Source organism: Piliocolobus tephrosceles, chromosome 19 (genome assembly GCF_002776525.5).
Source record: "Piliocolobus tephrosceles isolate RC106 chromosome 19, ASM277652v3, whole genome shotgun sequence".
NCBI lineage: Eukaryota > Metazoa > Chordata > Mammalia > Primates > Cercopithecidae > Piliocolobus > Piliocolobus tephrosceles.
In genome coordinates this window covers 64352442-64362616 of record NC_045452.1, presented here as the reverse complement: position 1 = coordinate 64362616, position 10175 = coordinate 64352442, and the positions used below count along the sequence as shown (strand labels likewise).

Genomic DNA, 10175 nt, shown 5'->3' with positions numbered 1-10175 from the left:
GTCTTGCTTTGTTTTCCTCATCCACTATGCAGAAGTCATAGTGATCTTTTTAAAACATAAATCAAATCACATCACTTCCCTGCCTAAAATCCTCCAATAGTCTCTTCTGACAATTGGAATAAAATCTAACCCCTTCCTCGTGACCTTCAGCATTGTGAACATGAATGGAACCCTGCCTATCTCTTTAAACTCCTGTCTTTGCCTTTTTCCTTTTATTCACTGTTCCTAGATTGTTCTTAAACCCTATGAAGGTCACATTTGCTGTTTGTCTGCCTGAAATACTGAGTCCTAGGTCCTCTTGTTGTTGACTATTTCTTGTTATTTAGGTGTCAGCTCAGATGCCACCTGCTCAGAGATGCCTTTACTCTCTGTAGAAAAATAGCTACCTTACTCTCATCCGTCAATGGCTTTCAAAGAACTATAACTTATTTTTGTTAAACTAAGTATAGAAAATAATATCTTATTTACTATTTATGTCTTTATATATTGTGTGTGTCCTCCTATCAAACATCTCCTTGCCTATCTTGTTCATCACTGAAATCTTTGACTCTGGCTAACAATTTATGCTTCACAAGAATTTGTAGATGAAAGGAGGAAAAAGGAAAAAAAAAAAAAGGAGACGAGAGAAGAGAAGAAAGGAAAGGAATGAAAGGGGAAGGAAAAAAGAGGAAGAAAGGGAGAGAGAAAACAAATAAATAAAATACTTTGGCAATAAAATGAGAAAAAAATATGAGAAATTATATTGGGAAAAAACTATCAAGGCATTGTTTAAATATCACTTCATGTTTGAATATATTTAAATACCATAAACTTGTTATGATTTAAAGGAACTCCAAAGACTATTGTTTTCATTTTCTTGATATTTCAGTGAAGCCTGCAAAATGTATATGTGGGGAAGTGAGAGTAGATGTGTGATTTAATTTTTGTGCTTTATTTGGGTGAAACTGGCGTATGAAGAAACATAAGAGACACCCTCAGAGCACAATCAAGATGTCAGCATTCACAAACCCATGTGCTACCCCTCTAAATTATACTCCTCCAGATGGCTTGGTTAATTTTGAAGTGGATAAAGCTAACAGTGCCAGATCACACCCAAGCAGTATAAAACTGTATAAGAACACAATAAAACAGTAATAAACAATAGATTATTTTAGTGGCATATGGCAGATACTGAGTCAGGCCAGCCTAAAATGTAATCTTTGGATTCTGTTTAAAAATCTGTGTCTGAGTTAGAGCATTAGCATTCAAAGCACTCCTGTAAGCAGTAAGCAACTATTCTAAAGAAGAGAAAGGGAGGGTCAGATAAAGGAGAAAAGGAAAACACAATGGTCATTGGAGAAGAAAGATAAACAAGAAATAATAAGCAGTGCTTGCATGACAATCTACAAGGGGAAACATAAAATTCATGAAAGCATTCAACAGGAAGAGATGGCAACAAGTAGACCAATATGAACGAAATGGATGTGGGAGCTCCCAGCAAGAAGGGGAACAAAGGAGAAAGAGGAAAATCCACATAAACAAAATAACAATTCCTCCCTTTTCTGAATATCTGGACATAAAATTTATTATCTTCCCTTAAAATGACAAAAATTGTATGTTGCATCATAAAAGTTGGAAATACATTGTTAAAACCTTAACTCTGCAATCCCTAAGTAAAAATTCCCTCTTCTGAACATGTCTTCACCCCTACACTAAACCCAACCATCTTCTCCTGGGAGAGGGATGCTTCGGAACAATGAGAGATCCGTTCAAATTGCTGAAAATAAAGCTTCCAAGCGAAGAGCCCAGGATATAGCCCCTTTTACCTAATTACATCCTATTTATACTACATATTTCAATGTAAACAAGACTTCCTCCATACCAAGTGAGAGACTGTACACCTAGACACTACATAAAAATGTATTTTTTCCAGAAAAATACTTTTCAAGTGAAAGTTTTGTTAATGGATAGTTTCTGGATAACATGAGTGATCTGAATAAAGTTAATTATCCACATAATTAACTATATGTGCCTGAATAGGAAGTCTCAGCCTTCATTTCCACTCAGAAACACTAATTGCGCACAAATGTACACACTAAACATTTTTATATGAATTCCAGATTCCAATTAAGATGTTGTAGTATTCCAAGTGTGTACAAGGTAGGGAATAGTCAAATTGAGTTGAGTAAGAAGAGCAATTTCATTTACCTGTGTCAGCCTCTCCCCCAAGTTAGCACAGCTCAGTGCCAGGACAGAATGCCTCTTTCACATCTGTTTCCTCTGGGAGAAAAGAATTGAGCATGCCTCCAACATTCCAGCTTTTCAGAGAGCTGCCCAAGAAACTGGTCTCTGACTTCCTTGATTGGTGTGCCAACAGAACTAGCATAATTTGAATGCCTGGGGGTCACTGAGGACAATGGAAAGCAGCAGGTGGCTTAATGTGGTTGGCACAGCATGGCACAATTCGAGGAAGAACTGCACAACTTAAGACTTCTTCCTTAGCAAGGAGGGATAAGAGTGGAGCATGTGTTGGCAGTCTGGCTCTTCAGAGGGCTGCCCAAGGGACTAATTTCTGTCTTACCTCACTTGGAGCACTGATGGAACTAGCATAGTTTGGATGTCTTGGAGCCACTGAGATCAAAAGTTAAAAAAAAAAGTAACAAAAACTAGTAGGCAGTTTGCTATAGCCACCATACCTCAGTAAAATCAAGAGAAGATGCACAACTCAAGGCTTCTCCTTCAAGAGGGAGACAATTAGGTCATGGGAGCCAAGCCTTCACAAATGGGATTAATACTTTTACAAAAAAGGCTCCCATGATCTTGCTTGCCTCTTCCACTATGTGAGAACACAGAGAGAAGGCACAGCCTATGAATAGGAAGTGGGCCCTCATCAGATACCAAATCTCTTAGCACTTTCACCTTAAACTACCGAGACTCCAGAACCATGACAAATAATTGTTTGTTGTTTATAAGCTACACAGCTTATGGTATTTTATTATAGCAGCCTTAACAAACTAAGGCAATTGTAATATTGTAACGATGCTGCATAAATCTCTTTTAATTTTTGTATAAAAGTTAAAATATGAAAGTATAAGAAATAATTATAAAAATCTAGCAATGGTTATACAATATAAAAAGATGCAATTTGTGACATCAATAGCATAAAGTGTGGGGGAGGTGAATAAAAGTTAAGCGTTTTTGTATAGAATTGAAGTTATCAGTGTAAAGTAGATTATTTTAATGATAACATGTTTTATGTAAGTTTTGAAAGTACCTGTAGGAGATACTCAAAAGAAAATGAGAAAGAAATCAAAACATGCAACTACAAAAAAGTCAGAAAAATTCAAAGTAGGACAGTGACAGCAACAGTGAGTAAAAAGCTACAAGATAGCTAGAAAGCAATTTAAGAAATAGCAATAGTAAGTCCTTTCCTATCAATAATTACTTTAAATGTAAATAAATTTAACTCTCAATTAAAAGATTGATATAGTGGCTGAATGGATTTAAAGAAAACAAGACTCAACTATACACTGTATACAAGAAATGCGCTTAGGACTTTAAGACCCACACAGGCTGAAAGTGAAAGGATGGAAAAAATAATCCACACAAATGGTAGTCAAAAAAGATAGCAAGAGGGGCCAAATTTATATCAGACAGAGTAGATTTTAAGTCAAGAACTGTCCAAAAAGACAAAGAAGGACAAGGACATCATGTAATGATGTAAGGGTCAATCTACCAGGAATATGTAGCAATTATAAATATACATGTGCCCATAATAAGAGCACCCAAATATAGGAAGCAATCAATGAAAGAATTTAATAGAGAAATAGACAACACATGATAACAGTAGGGAATTTCAGTACACCACTCTCAATAATTGATAGAACATCCAGACAGAAGATCAATAAGGAAATAAATAAATAAGAGGATTTGAACCAGACTATAGATCAAATGGAACTAACAGACATTTGCAGAACATTCCACCCTACAGCAGCAGAATGCATATTCTTCTGAAGCATGCAGGAAACCTTCTCCAGAATAGATCACATATTAAGTCACAAAACAAGTCTTAACAAATTTAAGAAGATTGAAACTGTGTCAATTATATTTTCCAACAACAATGGAATGAAATGGAAAGCAAAGGAAAATGGAAAAGTTCTTAGATATGCGGATATTAAACAACACGCTGTTGAATAATCAATGAGTCAAAGAATAAATCAGAATGTAAATTTTAGAAAAATATATTGAGACAAATAAAAATGATAAAAGAACGTAACAAAATGTATAGGATGCACCATGACCAAGTCAGATTTATCCCTGGATTACACGGATGGCCAACATATAAAAATAATCAATATGAGACACCACATGAACAGAATAAAGGATAAAAATTACATTATTATCTCAATATATCCAGAAAAAGCATCTGAAACATTTAACACCCTTTCGTGATAAAAAACACTCCATAAACTAAGAATAGAAGAAAATTACCTCAACATAATACAGGTCACAGTGAATGTCATACTATACAGTGAAAAACTGAAAGCTTTTCCTCTAAGATCAGGAGCCAGTTAAGGATGCCCACTCTGACCACTTCCATTCAACATACTACTGGAAGTCCTAGCCAGAGAAATTAGGCAAGAAATATAATTAAAAGTCATCCAAATCAGAAAGAAAGAAAATTTCACTGTTTGCAGATAATGTGATGCTATATGTAGAAAACCTTGACAATTACACACACACACACACACACAGACACACACACATTCACAAATCATTAGAACTAATAAACCAATTAAGCAAAGTTGCAGGATACAAAATCAACGCACAAAAATAAGCTGAGTATATGTACACTACCAATGAACAATTGGAAACAAAAATGAAGAAGATAATCCATTTACAAATGAATCAAAAAGAATAAAACTCTTAGTAATAATCTAAACTGAGAAGTATTACAAAATACGTAGACACTGAAATCTATAAAAGACTGCTAACCTCCCCCTCGCCCACACACACACACAAATAGGGGATGCAATGCTTTAAGCCAGCCAGCCCACCATGTCAAGTTCATCATCCAGAACACCAACCCAGCAGTGGCTATTTCGATTCTGAGTGTCTTCTCGCTGAGGTGCCCATAATAGTCATTGACTGGGTTCAAATTGATGCCAATTCCTCAGTTATTCATGATGAGTTCATGGCTCACAAACTTAGATTAGTTCTCCTCATTAGTGATGACATTGTGGACAAGCTGCTATCCTCCCGGGACTTCCCATGTGAAGAGTTCCGCCAGCGCTTGGTGGAGTTCACCCTCCATGTGCGGTGCAATGAAGAGCAGACTTGACGTGTCGCGTCTTGAGACCTCATCTCCAACAGCCCCAGGTCATTCCAGTGAACCAAGATGATGACCCTAATGACTACGTGGAGCAGGATGACATTCTCATCATCAAGTTGAGAAAGGGCCAGGAGCTGAGACTTTGAGCCTATATGAAAAAATGTTTTAGCAAGGAGTATGTCAAGTTGAACCCTACTGCAGGGGTGACTTTTGAATACAATCCAGACAATGCCATGAGGCAGGCAGTGTACCCCAAACCCAAGGAGTGGCCCAAGAGTGAGCACTTGGAGCTGGATGAGGATGAGTCACAGGTGCCCTGTGACCCGAAGGGCAAGCCAGAAAGGTTTTACTACAACATGAATTCCTATGGCTCTCTGTGTCCTTAAACCATGTCCTCTTAGATCTCACTGGATTGAAGAAGAAGCTGAGGGATTTACAAACTCAATTAAGCCACGAGATCCAGAGTGACATGCTAACTATAAACTAGCTGCAGCTTGCTGCTTCAGCAAGAATGGGGATTCAAGCCAGCAGCTGGATTTGGGGGGTGTCTCTTAAGACACTTCTAGTTTTTGAAAATCTAGTCTATTGTTGCCTGAGCTTCTTGGCAGGTCATCAATACCAACTAGAAGCGGGTAACAGACTACTAGGGATGCCAGCGGTTTTTAAGCGGGATAGTTTTTTACTGGCCCTAACTGCCAATTGCCAGCAGTGCTCCACAGATCCCAAAACATCCCTGTTAGCCTGTTTACTAATGCAGCTGTAGGGGAGCCAACCGGACTTCTCTCCTGGTTAGTTCAGCTCTTTACTTTAAATGCTTTCTGTCCAAAAGGAATAATTTCAATTGTATCTTAGATTTCTGGTTTTAGGATTAAATGTCACAGCCTTCATTCAAAGGGCCTATAAACCCTTCCAGTTCTTTCCCCACGGCTGGCCTACTAGCGCTTCAAATTTCCAGGTGTCTTTAATTTGAGAAGTAACCTTCTGGGAATAACATCAGACCCTGGCTGTGCCCTCCCCACTATGTAAACACAGTATTTCACTCTCTACCCAGCAATTACAAACCCCTTCACCACCAATACCTGATTATTTAGTTTGGTGGTGGTGGTGGTGGTAGTAGTGGCAGCGGCCAGCAGGAGCAAGGGCCCCTCCCACATACACAGAAGTATTTCATTTCTCCTAAATGAAGGCTCTGGCCCTGACCTCTTAACACTGTCTCCAGGGAGGAACATGCACAAAGCAGTTAATTAGGCAGCCTGGAAAAAACACAGAAAGAAAGAGATATTTATTGATTAACAGAAGTTGTCTTTTTAAAAGTGTTTATTTTTGGTAATGAAGAGCACAACATAATCTCAAAAAAATTAAAAAAGAAAATAAAAAGAAGACACAAATAAATCCCATGTTCATGGATTAGAAGACGTTGTTCAAATGTCCATACCATCCAAAGTCTACACATTTAATGCAATCCCTATTAAAGTCCTAGTAACATTTTTCACAGAAATTGACAGAACAATTCTAAAAATTGTGCAGAAGTACAAAGGACCCCAAAGTAGCCTAAACAATCTTAAGAAAAAGAGCAAAACTGGAGGCCTCAAACTTTGTAACTTTAAAACATATTACAAAGCTACAGTCATCAGAAGACCATGGTACTGCAATAAAGATAGACATACCGGCTAATGGAACAATACTGAGAGTCCAGAAATAAACCCACACATATACAGTCAAATGATCTTTTACAGGATGCCAAGACAACACAATGAGAAAAGGATAGTATCAAAAAATTGGTGCTGGACAAACCAGATATTCACATACAAAAGAATAAATTTGGATCCTTATTTTATACCATACACAAAAATCAACTGAAAGTAGATTAAAGACTTATTATAAGACATAAATTTATAAAACTCCAAAAAGGCAACATAGGGTAAAATCTTCATAACATTTGTCTTGGCAATTAATTCTTGGATATGACACCTAAAGCACAAGTAACAAAAGCAAAAATAGACAAATGGATTTACATCAAACGAAAAAGCCAAAAACTAAAAATCTTCTGCATAGTAAAGGACATAATCAACCGAGTACAAAGGCAACTTACAGAATGAGAGAAAATATTTGTAAACCAGATATCTGACAGGGGGTTAATATAAAAATATACAAGAAACTCAATAGCAGAAAATAAAAATAACTATCTTCAAAGAAGAGATACAAATGATCAACAGGCGTATGAAAAGACATTTATCACTAATCATTAGATAAATGCAAATCAAAGCCACACTGAGGTATCATCTCATACTCCTTAGGATGGTCATTATAAAAAAACTAAAAATTAAAAAAATAAAGTGTTGGCAAGTATGTGGACAAATTTGAACCTTGTGCACTATTGGTGAGAATATAAAATGATGTTGCCACTATAAAAAAAAAAACAGCATAGAGATTCATAGAAAAATTAAAAATAAAAACCACCATTTGATCCAGCAATCCCACTTCTGGGCATTTATCCAAAAGAGCTGAAATCAGGACATGGAAGATATTTGCCCTTTCATGTTCGTTGCAGCATTATTCACAATAGATAAGAATTAGAAACAACTGGCCGGGCACGGTGGCTCACACCTGTAATCCCAGCACTTTGGGAGGCTGAAGTGGACGGATCACGAGGTCAGGAGATTGAAACCATCCTGGCTAACATGGTGAAACCCCGTCTCTACTAAACAAACAAACAAACAAACAAACAAAAATTAGCCAGGCGTGGTGGTGGGCTCCTGTAATCCCAGCTACACTGGAGGCAGAGGCAGGAGAATGGCGTGAACCCAGGTTGGGGAGCTTGCAGTGAGCTGAGATTGTGCCACTGCACTTCAGCCTGGGGAACAGAGCGAGACTCCATCTCAAAAAAAAGAAAAGAAAAATAAAAGAATTAGAAACAACCTACAAGTTTATCAGCAATATGTATGGATAAAGAAAATGTAATATGTATTTATACAATAGAATATTATTCAGCCATAAAAAGAAGAAAATTCTGTTACGCGGGTATACCTTGAGGACATTATGCTAACTGAAATACGCCAGTACAAGAAAGACAAATACTACATGATTCCACTATACGAAGTACCTAAAATAGTCAAACTCTTGGAAATATAAAGTAAAATTATGGTTTCTAGATGCTAGGAAGAGGGATAAATGGGAAAATTGCTGTTCTGTGAGCATAAACTTTTAATCATACAAGAGGGAAAATTTTCACAGATCCGCTCTACATTATGCTTATAGTTAACAATGCTGTACCATACACCCAAAATTTAAGAGGAAAGATCTTATGTGTTTTTTACAACAATAAAAAAAAATTTGTAACATTCACAGAAAATATACAATTTTTTTTACTTTATTTGTACTTATGATAGAACCTTTTGATCTCCAGCTCAAAGGCAAAAAGTAATCATTCCAAATTAAATTATCTTGGTTAATATGGCTGTTTAGCATAGGAGATATTGATCATCACACTCCAACTGAAAAATAAAGATGTTCTAATCTCAATATCCTGGCCTCTAATAAGAATATAAAATTATAAATGCAAACTTTCAGCTCCCAAGTGAAGCATGAAATTCCAGAGCCACTGTATACTGAGAGTGGGAAAAGTGTATGCTTATAAGTAAGATTCATTTTTTTATATTTTATCTCCCTGGAGGAACAGCATCTTTCCTCAAAGAGAGAGCCATCCCAGTGTAAACCATAATACAATGACAATCCAAGGGACATCCACAGATAACGATGTTCATTACATTGCCTATAATTGCTTTAGCCTAAAGGACAGCAGCCCAAAAGTATAGATCCATGGCAGATCATTGTATTTAAGCAGTCAAATAGGTATCCTTCACATTTTAAAATATAGCCACTGGCCCCCAAAATCTGAGTTCTACTGTCCACTTTTCTCACACTGCCTTCTACACAGTATAAAACCTTTCATCTTGACATAATTAGAAGAATCTTCCAACCAAGTAAAACTATGACTTGCTCACACCCCTACTTTTCCCACATGACCATGGCAAAATCAGATATTGTCAAATAACTGGAGGACCCCAATTCACCATAGACTTTTCGTAAAATGGTTAAGAGGTAGGAGCCTAGGGTTCATGGAGGAAATCTGGGAAGAACTCACGCTTAGGCTAATAAAAAATACAGTTCATTCATTCAGCTCCATGAAGACAGGAAAACTATGCCATCCTGATTTCACTATGTCAGTGGTCTGTAAGTGCTCAGTAAATATTCTTCAAATGAAGCAATGTCCAAAGTTATCTGGATTCAGTCTGGAAAAGAGTAATTAAGCTTTTGTTTTGGTTAATATACATGCCCTGACAGTATATTAAAATGCTTAATCAAACGACTTTTTTATGGTCTCAGAAATCCTCATGATATTTAACATTATGAAATCTACATATTCAGAGCCACCTCTAGTCTATAAAATTAAAGTATTTGCATATAATTTATCCACTTATATTTTCTTCATAAAAGGCATTATTTAAGATATAGCAACTCAATCAGAGAATTCTGGATAATTGCTTTTATTCATAATTTTATCCAAATGATGAAGTTCATAATTACACAATGTTATAGTTATTAATATATTAAGGTAGACTTTAAAAGCTCACAGCAAAAGAGTAACACAGTGTCAGAGACTGTGCAATATACCAAATAGGATATTGACTTTACTCTGCATAATGTGCAAACAAATTTACATTTATGTCTTAAACTTAACCCCTGACCTTATAAATGATTGAATGCATCCAGTGGCTTATTTTCTGTAAATCAGTAAGTAACCTCAAATGAATGCATCAATTTTCACAATGCATGCATTGCTAGTATCATCTAATATTTTTAT

The 10175-nt window shown here is 36.4% G+C and overlaps 1 pseudogene; it reads left to right on the top strand.

The window, feature by feature from the left end:
- Positions 1-951: 951 nt before the first annotated feature.
- Positions 952-5798, top strand: LOC111552973 (annotated as a pseudogene).
- The last annotated feature ends 4377 nt before the right edge of the window (positions 5799-10175 follow it).